Below are 10,209 nucleotides of genomic sequence, written 5' to 3'. Positions count from 1 at the left end.
GGAAGGGTTGGATATTAGGAAAAAGGTTTTCACTAGGAGGGTGGTGACGCCTTTGAATCTGCTACAATAGAGTCCCTTATCTTGTACTTAGAGCCTATATTTTTTCTTACCTTCTACACAGATGACGATTTCTTTCAAAAAAAATCCACACAGATATGAAAAAATGAACGCACAGAATGTCCTCCACACCGACTGTCTCTTGGTCCTCTGAGAGAGACCACGAGATGGAGACTTGCTGCAGCAAGGCTACAAGGCGTCTCCGAGGTTCCCCCTGCCCTGCATCCCTGTCCTGCCTGGCTGTTGTCAAGGGAGCTCTGTGAGGTCACAGACACCTCATCATCTTTGCCCAATAGGCTGAGTTCCTGCCGGAGGCCTTTGTGAAGTCACTGCCACACCCACCTTTCCCTTGCAGGCCTGATGTCTGCCCCTGGCCAGCCCAGTTGGATGTTTGAGCTGCACCCCGGATCACCCCACTTGGTCATTATTGATTCTGGGGAGCAAGCAGGCTACCCAGTAAAACAGCAGAGTCTGTTCCTCACCAGGTGTCCAGTATCAGAGGGGTAGCTGTGTTAGTCTGAATCTGTAAAGAGCAACAGAGGGTCCTGTGGCACCTTTAAGACTAACAGAAGTATTGGGAGCATAAGCTTTCGTGGGTAAGAACCTCACTTCTTCAGATGCAAGTAATCACTTGCATGTGAAGAAGTGAGGTTCTTACCCACGAAAGCTTATGCTCCCAATACTTCTTTTAGTCTTAAAGGTTCCACAGGACCCTCTGTTCCTCACCCCACACTGAGTTTTTCATAGAGGCATCGGTTGTGAAACAATTCAATCTCCTAATGTGGCCTCCATTTCACGGGCCATGAAATTTCACACACTTTGCACCATATTAAGCCCAATTGCTTGTAATTCACTAAAAGGCACCTTCCAGAATGACAACCATATATATGTGTCTAACTACTTGCTGCTGCCGGGAGATGTTGTGATATGAGGACACCAGGAAACAGAGAATCCACCTTTTCCTTGGGTAATTTGTTCCAGTGCTTAGTCTCCCTCACTGTCAAAAAAGTGTGTCTTACTTCTCCTTTGAATTTCTCTGGCTTCAGCTGACAGCCCTTGGTTCTTGTTGTGCCTTTCTTGGCTAGATCGAATTAGCCCTGCCCCGTGAAATCCGATCTCCTTGTCCTGCTGGGAGCCCCCCAGCCAGGAGAACCCAGTAGGGGCCTCCTAGCTGTTTCTCTGCCAGGCTGGTGACAGGATTTCCTCTCCGTGGGGATATCAGATGCACCTGCAGAGGCAATGCAGAAGTGAGTGCGCTGCATCAGCCCGGCCTTGGGCTCAGGGCTTTGGCCTTGGCAGCTTCTGCTCCAGTCACGTCTCTGGGTGCCTGGACTCAGAGCTTCTGGCCCCCCTGTGGCTGTAGCCAGAGCTGGAGCACTGGGCTCAGGACTTTCATGCCCCTCCCCACTCCTGTCGGCTCTCAGGGTACCTGGGTTCGGGGCTTCTGCCCGGCATCTGCAGCTAGGGCTCAGGGATTCCCTTGCAGTTCCTTCTGGGGCTCAGGTGTCCATTTTTCTGGATGCCCCCAAAATGATAGGAGCCGAGGTGCTCCCAAGTAGTAGGTAGGAGCTGAGGTGCTCCCAAGAGCAGGGACCCACCTGCATATCTGGGAACCTCCTCTAGCTTCAGAAAGGTTGCTGGTTGCTGCCCTTGGAGCCCAGGTATGAAGGCAGCACGGAAGTGAGGGTGACAATGCTGTGACCCCCCCTACAACAACCTCTGAACTCCCCCATTCTCCCATTTTGGTCGGGACCCCCATGGTTATAATACCATGACATTTCAGAGTGAAACATTGAAATGGTGACATTGTTCAATTTCAAGGCCAGAGGGTTTTTAAATTAGTCAAAGTGAGCCCTGAATTTGGTAGGGACCTGGCTATTATGGAAGTCCTAGCAGGTTTGCACTCCCAGTTCTCCTGAAAGGCCATTGAGAATTCATGCTGCCTGAGAAACTTCCCAGAATAAGCTACCAGGACTGGGGGCAATTGAAAGAAACCAACCAAAGCCTGAGCTAGGATGGAGAGCATTGATCCAAGCGGTGTTTGAACCCCTCCACCCTCACCTGCCTGCCTGCGGAGACATGGACAGAGGGGCACTGATTTCTATTTGTGAACTTACTAAAGACCATGGGCTTCAGCATAAGCCGTATAGCCCATACTCTGAACTCTTGGATAAACAGCAAAGTTGGCTTTTTAGAAACCTTTCCCCCCAGTGCTCTGTATCCACTTTGGATTGTGCCCAGCAGTGGCTGGTGGAAGGGAGGGGAAGGTAGAGGAGGCCATGCAAATGCTGTGGTATCTGCATATCCCACAGACACACACACACAGGACCCTCTGTTGCTTCACACACAGCAATGCACAGCATATTAGCCAGGACAGTAAATGATTTGGCCATAACCTACAAAATCCTCAGTGTTGAAAGTACAATTTATCTAGAAAACAATGGGAGGGAGGGGTTAGAGAGTTGCAGTAACCACCTGGATTTCCAGTCTCTGGCCAGGCACATCCCCCTCTCCACAGTTTTCACTGATATCTTCTCCAAACTGGTCCTCCTGATATAATCTGAGGTCACATCCTGGCCTTTAGGGACATTGACAGGATCTTCACTGTTCCCAGCTGCAGCATCACCCTCGTTATACTGCCTGATAAGGATCCCGCCAGGGACACAGCTAAATGGCATATGTCATGACAGGCTCTTTGCTGAGGGCCCTTGACAGCGCCCAATCGAGACCTGAATCGGATGAGCACGTGCAGGTGCATTTCCTGGCTTTTTACTGGAATCCTGGACCCTCTCATGCTGCTGCTTCAAATGTTTCCTTCTCTCTCTGCGCTGAGCAGCAGAATGCTCATTGCCCTTTGGCTGTGCGACAGACAGACGTCTAGTCCTGCTGCTCGGAAAGAAACCGTATTCTCAGCTCTAATCCTGGCACATAGTGATCAGAATCTTGCCATGCTCCTCTAAGTGTATTTGTGATTGGACGTGCTTCTTGGTAGGGGGGATTTTCAGATATATGAACGGCATAAATAGAGGGAAAGACAAAGAGAAGCATCAACCTGTCTAAGAACTTGAACAATATTTGAAGACCATCTATTGGTGTCTAACTACCTCCTGCTGCCGGGAGACGCAACTGGTATTTTAACGACACACACACGCCGCCTGTGCCTGACCTGAGATTCAGAGCTCTGAGAACATGACCTATGAAGGAAGGCTGAAAGAATTGGGTTTGTTTAGTTTGGAAAAGAGAAGACTGAGAGGGGACATGATAGCAGTTTTCAGGTATTTAAAAGGGTGTCATAAGGAGGAGGGAGAAAACTTGTTCACCTTAGCCTCTAAGGATAGAACAAGAAACAATGGGTTTAAACTGCAGCAAGGGAGGTCTAGGTTGGACATTAGGAAAAAGTTCCTAACCGTCAGGGTAGTTAAACACTGGAATAAATTGCCTAGGGAGGTTGTGGAATCTCCATCTCTGGAGATATTTAAGAGTAGGTTAGATAAATGTCTATCAGGGATGGTCTAGACAGTATTTGGTCCTGCCATGCGGGCAGGGGACTGGACTCGATGACCTCTCGACGTCCCTTCCAGTCCTAGAATCTATGAATCTATGAATTCTGTCTGTCCCCTTGTCTTCGCAGAACAAATAAACCCCACCTCCAATTACCCCTTACATAATCCATTTGAGTTCAAGAAAGAGAGATCTCTCTCTTGCAAAAAGTTTTAACATGACGGGGCAAAGACTAAGGTGAGTGGTCTATTTTTCTTTCCGTTCTAATACTGAGGGAGATCTCCAAAATCTATTCTGTCTACCAAGAGAAAAGATTGTTTTTTCTGTTCTCAAAGTGCTGATGGTTTTGACCCCAAAATGTTGTCTTCATTTTCTCTCAAAAAATAACTTGCAGTGAAATGGGACCAACTGCCTAAACTATCCTGAATGCTGCATGCCAGAGTTTGGGAATATCAGGATAGATCATCACCTGGCGTCAGTTGTCACGTATCCATCAGCATCAACAGAGCTATGGTGATTTATACCAACGGAGTATCTGGTCCATTGTGCTGTACTGAGTTAAAAGATTTCATATGCTGTGCAAATGAACATGGTCTGTTTAAAATTACCCCTTGGTTTCAGAGAATCTTGTTTAATGGAGGGTTTTTTCTTTCTTTTTTTTTTTTCTAAACATGTGCTTCATTTATTTGAATATTAAACATTTTCATTTAAAATTTCCCAGAGTAAGTTTTGTGTTGGTGAAATATTCCCAGTCAACAGCCCTGGAGAGAGAAGAAAAAAGACAGTACAGTATGGAATGGGCAGCACTGGCTTCCCCAGTGCACCATTCTCTGCCCCCATGGAAGGTCTCATGGTTTCGGGGTGGATACACACCGATAATGGAATGAAATCTCTCTTGCATAGTTCAGTTTTCTTCTTAGTTTGAAGTCGGAGAAGGAACAGGAACATCTGGACCCACCTAGCTTCCAAGGGAACCATCTTTCTTGATGCTGTTTGACCTGCAATTCATTGTGGCCCTTGAGGTGGAGATCAGTGGGTATTCTCTATGAAGCTGCTTTATGACTCTGTGAAAGAAATATGTTCTGAGAAGGACAGGCTGGTCCTCCCACTGTCTCCACTCACTCACGGTAAATTATAGCCATTTGTAGCCGTAGTTGTACAGGATGATAAGATACAGCATGTGAGCACGGGAGAGAGAGAGAGATGTTTAACTTAGTATTCATTAGGGTCCTTTCCTTTTGAGGTGGAAGCTTTTCCAAACTCACTTGCTGCCTCTGCTTCCCCACTGAAGAACTCCAGGTTTAGGCTGTGCAAGAAGCCAGAGCTGGCATGAGGCTCTCACCCATAGTTTTAATTCAGCTCCCACTGCTTAACTTTGCTCTTCATTCATATCTCCTCAGTTAATATACAGTGAACCATTGCGAACATAATCTTATTGATTTCAACAAGAATGCTGTTTATTGAACTTAATCAGAGTTTATCCCTAATTTGTAGTTTTAATTGACTTATTATAAATAGCATAGCTCCTGTTTTAATTATGAAAAGGTGATAGAGTGCTAATGTGAGGCTTAAATCTACTACTCGTTTCTTCCTTGTGTCAGGATCCTGAACTCGACCATCTCATGGTCACTGCCTCCCAGGTTCCCATCCAATTTTGCTTCCCCTACTAATTCTTCCCTGTTTGTGAGCAGCAGGTCTAGAAGAGCTCTGCCCCTAGTTGGTTCCTCCAGCACTTGCACCAGGAAATTGTCCCCTACACTATCCAAAAACTTCCTGGATTGTCTGTGCACCGCTGTATTGCTCTCCTAGCAGATATCAGGGTGATTAAAGTCTCCCATGAAAACCAGGGCCTGCGATCTAGTAACTTCTGCTAGTTGCCGGAAGAAAGCCTGGTCCACTTCATCCCCCTGGTCTGGTGGTCTATCGCAGACTCCCACCACAACATCACCCTTGTTGCTCACACTTCTAAACTTAATCCAGAGACTCTCAGGTTTTTCTGCAGTCTCATACCAGAGCTCTCTCATACCTCATACTCCTCTCTTACATACAATGCAAGTCCCCCACCTTTTCTGCCCTGTCTGTCCTTCCTGAACAGTTTATATCCATCCATGACAGTACTCCAGTCATGTGAGTTATCCCACCAAGTCTCTGTTACTCCAATGCTTCATTCCAATATTCCAATATGTCATTTTTTACTAATCAGTATTTTCCAGTGTAGAAAGCACTGGGCTTCAATTGCAGCAAGGGAGGTTTAGGTTGGACATTAGGAAAAATTTCCTAACTGTCCTGGTGGTTAACCACCGGAATAAATTGCTTAGGGAGGTTGCAGAATCTCCATCACTGGAGATTTTTAAGAGCAGGTTAGACAAACACCTGTCAGGGATGTTCTAGATGGTGCTTTGTCCTGCCGTGAGTGCAGGGGACTGGACTTCTGACCTTTCGAGGTTCCTTCCAGTCCTATGATTCTATGATTGATCCAATATTGTGCTGTAATATTTTTCATTGAAACTTTATTAATGCAAGATAAAAAGAACCCCCGTGAATGGGGTTGGGTTGCGGGTCAACTCTTGAATCCCGGAGGAAGTTGCGTCTGAGTGTGTTTCAGTGGATTTATGTCCTCTCACCATTAATCACAATGGGCTAAACTCTATTATCCCTTGGCTCAGGTCTACCTAGCAGAGTTTAAGTGTAAGGCATTTCCATAGGGTAGAAAGTATCCTAACTACTGCTGGCCAAAATTCTTTGGCTGAAACTTTTTTTCAGAGAAAAGTGCATATTCAGCTACACCAGAATGTTTGCCCAATTGTATTGGGTTCTTCGGGATGAAAAAACATCAAATAAATTTATTTCCCAACTTGTAAACCTTGCTGTTCAGTGTCCCACCTCTGCATGGAGGGGTGAAAGTAAAGCTCTAAATCAGTGTTGGTGAGAACAGGCTTGTTTGCATTGGGAAGTTATTCCTGAGCAAGATAATATGTGAATTTAAGGCACTAGAGCTATCCAGGTATGGACACTCTTAATTTACTGGATTAAGCTAAACCAGAAAATGTCATTCTTATTTGGCTACGGCTACACTACGGGGAGGCGATCGATTTCAGATACACAAATTCAGCTATGGGAATAGCTGTGAGGATGGCCGCGGCTCCCCCGTCGGCGGCGCTTACTCCTACCTGGGCTGGTGGAGTACGCGTGTCGATTCGGGGATCGATTGTCGCGTCCCGACAAGACGCCATAAATCGATCCCCGAGAGATCGATTTCTACCCGCCGATCCGGGCGGTAGTGAAGACAAGCCCAAAGGCCATATAGGGAGTTACATTAAATAGCTGTAGCGTCAGTTTCCGTGTCGACCAGGCCTAAAGCAACAGAATTGTGTCAGTGGTGAGAATAGGGTTAATCAGTATATAGCAATGATGAGAAAAAAAAGTGTATGATCAAAAGAACTCTGTGAATAACTGATTTCTTGGTTTGCTGGCTAGTCTGAAACATAAATGAAAAACTTTAGTTTCTGGTTGACCCAAATTGATTTTTTTTTCAAAAATTTCCATTTTTTTGGCTGACTGACAAGTTGAATGAAATGTTTTGTTTGATCAGTTGCAATTTTTGCAATTGTTATATTTTTTACGGCATTGACAACGAGGAGTCCTGTGGCTCCTTAAAGACTAACAAATGTATCACGATAGTTTATGCCCAGATACATTTGTTAGTCTTTAAGGTGCCACAGGACTCCTCGTTGTCTTTGCTGAAACAGACTAACACGACTACCCCTCTGAAATATATGGCATTGGTGGGAGTAACATTACATGAGCATTATTATTGATACTACTTCATTAATTCATTAGTATTGGGCTTAATCCCAACCCCATTCTGTTAGGTGCTGTACCAACATCTAACAAAACAAAACAAAAAAACCCAACCTCTGGCCAAAGGAGCTTGTAATGTAAGCTTAAAATAAGAGACAATGATACAGATAACAAACAGATGGGGACGAGCACAAGGTGACAACAAGATGATTGAGAATAAAGATGTATAACAAGTATATAGAGCCTTGTCAGAATTTGATTTTTCATTTTTTTATCATTTTAATTGATAATATCGATGTTTATTTTTAAGCCTTTTTTATTTTAAATGTTTAAACCTTTACAATTGCGGGAAATTATGGGGGATAAAACATTGGGAGGTCAAACATTTTTTTTAATGACAGTCGACACTGAGATTCAAAAAGTTAAAGCTTTATAACTGTTAAAACACAAATGGTCAACATCACTTGTCAAAATAGATAAAATAAATATCCTTATATCGAACTCGAATACATTCTGACGCTGCAATTTTTCTTACTTTGCCTATCTGTAAATTTCAATAATTATTGATGGCAACATTTTATTCATTGGTTTGTGTGCATATGGTGAAATCAATATTTACCAACATTTATTGAGAAAAAATTATTCCTTCCCAGCCTAAGTATATACAATAACACTGTTAAGAGTAGATGTATGGAGCACTAGTATGAATATAGATGTGATCAATATAAAGACAAGTGCAAAGTACTTCACTCTAGAAGGGAAAATCAAATGCATAATACAATGTGGGGAATAACTGGCTAGGAAGAAGTGCTGCTTAGATGGATCTGGGAGTTCAAGTGGATCACAAGTTGACTAGGAGCCAACAATGAGGTGCAGTTGTGAAACAGGCTGTCTAGGGGGGATTACCAGGTATGTTGTATGTCAGACCAGGGCGGTGCTTGTTTGGCTCTGCTTGGCACTGGTGAGGCCTCAGTTGAAGTTCTGTGTCTAGGTTTGGGAGCCGCACTTTAGGAAAGATGTGGGCGAATAGGAGAGAGTCCAGAGGGGAACAACAAAAACGACAAAAAGGGTTTACAAAACCTGATTTATTAGGAAAGTTTTTCTTTTTAAAATGGGCATGTTTTGTTTTGAGACAAGACGACTGAGGAGGGACCTGATAACAGATTTCAACTACGTTAAGGGCTGTTCTAAAGGGGATAGAGATCAATTGTGGCAGCCCGTATGAGGCCCAGACACTAAAGAGAGCAAAAGCATTGAATTCTCATAATGCGAGTCACATACTGAGCATTAATTAAAGTAACACATTAAGAAATTAAACCTAGAAGCAAATTTATTTTATTTTTAATCTCAGATAACCTTGCAGGGCACCATTTCAAATAGATTAATGGTCAAGAAACAAGGAAAGGTGTCTATATTCCAACAGCCACATAATGACAGGACATTAGGTAACATTGTTCCTCTCAAGCAATTGTAAAACATCATTTCCACATGCTACATCAGTTCTTTGAGTTTCATTTAATTCTTGTACGACATTTGTGATACACAAATCAAGGCACTAACACATAGACCATACAACGATCCTTCTTCCAATTGTTCTTCTCAATTGACTGGAATTGTCATGGTGAACAAATTAGCTGAGAATGTTTTTCCAGTCTATCACCCTCTTAAGAGCATCCTTAACCTCCTTGTTCCTCAGGCTGTAGATCGGGGGTTCAACATGGGGACCACCAGGGTATAAAACACAGCAGAGATTTTCTCCTGTTCCAGTGAGTAGCTGGAACTGGGTTGTATGTGGCTTGAGCTCACAGGTCCATATAACATGGTGACAGCTGTTAGATGAGAGGCACAGGTGGAGAAGGCGTTGCGCCTGCCCTTGGAGGAGCAGATCCTCAGGAGAGAGAAGAGGATGTACAGATAAGAGAATATGACAATCAGGAGGGTGGACATGGCAATAACCCCAGAGAAGGCTACAAGCAAAATCTCTCTGATGTGGTTATCAGAGCAAACGAGCTTCAGCAATGTGTTAGTGTCACAAAAGTAATGATTGATGATGTTGGGTCCACAGAATGACAACCTCAGCAAGCCACATGTGTGGGTAAGTGAGTTCATGAGCCCCCCTACATATGAGCTGGCCACTAGATGAATACAGACTCTCTTAGACATAACAGCGGTGTAGAGCAGAGGGTTACAGATGGTTACATAGCTTTCATACGCTATCACGGCCAGCAGGAACCCTTCTGTGGTCACAAACACAACAAAAGAGAAGTGTTGAGCAATACAGGCAGAGTAAGAAATGCTTTTATTCCTAACTAAGAAATTCACCGGCATCCTTGGAGCGAAGACTGAGGAGTAGCAGAGGTCAACAACGGACATGTTACTGAGGAAGAACTACATGGGGGTGTGGAGTCGGGGATCAACCCTGATCAACACAATCATCCCAAGATTCCCCACCAGCGTAAGAACATAGATCACCAGGAACGCCGCGAAGAGGGGTATCTGCAACTCCTGACGATCCGTCAGCCCCAGGAGGATGAACTGGGTCACCATGCTGTCATTGCCCTCAGCCATTTATACGGGGTGCATGAAACCATACCTGCCGGGATAACAAGAGTGAGCAGCATGGAAGAAGGAAATTTCATGGCATGAATTAAATCTGAATGACATCACCGGGCTTGAATGTGGGTAGTGAATATCTTACAGGAAACCAGCCGCCATGATATCTGGGAAGAGCTGGGATGGACCTTTCGATTTACACTCCCTTTTTAACAGGGCTGAGATTTTCAAGGCTGTCTAGGAGATTTAGACATCCAAGTCTCCATAAAATTGACTGGAATTAGGCATCCAGTTCCC

The 10,209-nt window shown here is 44.4% G+C and overlaps 1 pseudogene; it reads right to left on the bottom strand.

Moving 5' to 3' along the window:
* Positions 1-8,989: 8,989 nt before the first annotated feature.
* LOC135981089 (olfactory receptor 5J3-like) lies at positions 8,990-9,927 on the bottom strand (annotated as a pseudogene).
* Positions 9,928-10,209: the final 282 nt, after the last annotated feature.

Source organism: Chrysemys picta, chromosome 2, assembly GCF_011386835.1.
Source record: "Chrysemys picta bellii isolate R12L10 chromosome 2, ASM1138683v2, whole genome shotgun sequence".
In the NCBI taxonomy this organism is placed as follows: domain Eukaryota; kingdom Metazoa; phylum Chordata; order Testudines; family Emydidae; genus Chrysemys; species Chrysemys picta.
This window is presented reverse-complemented; position numbering and strand designations above follow the sequence as displayed.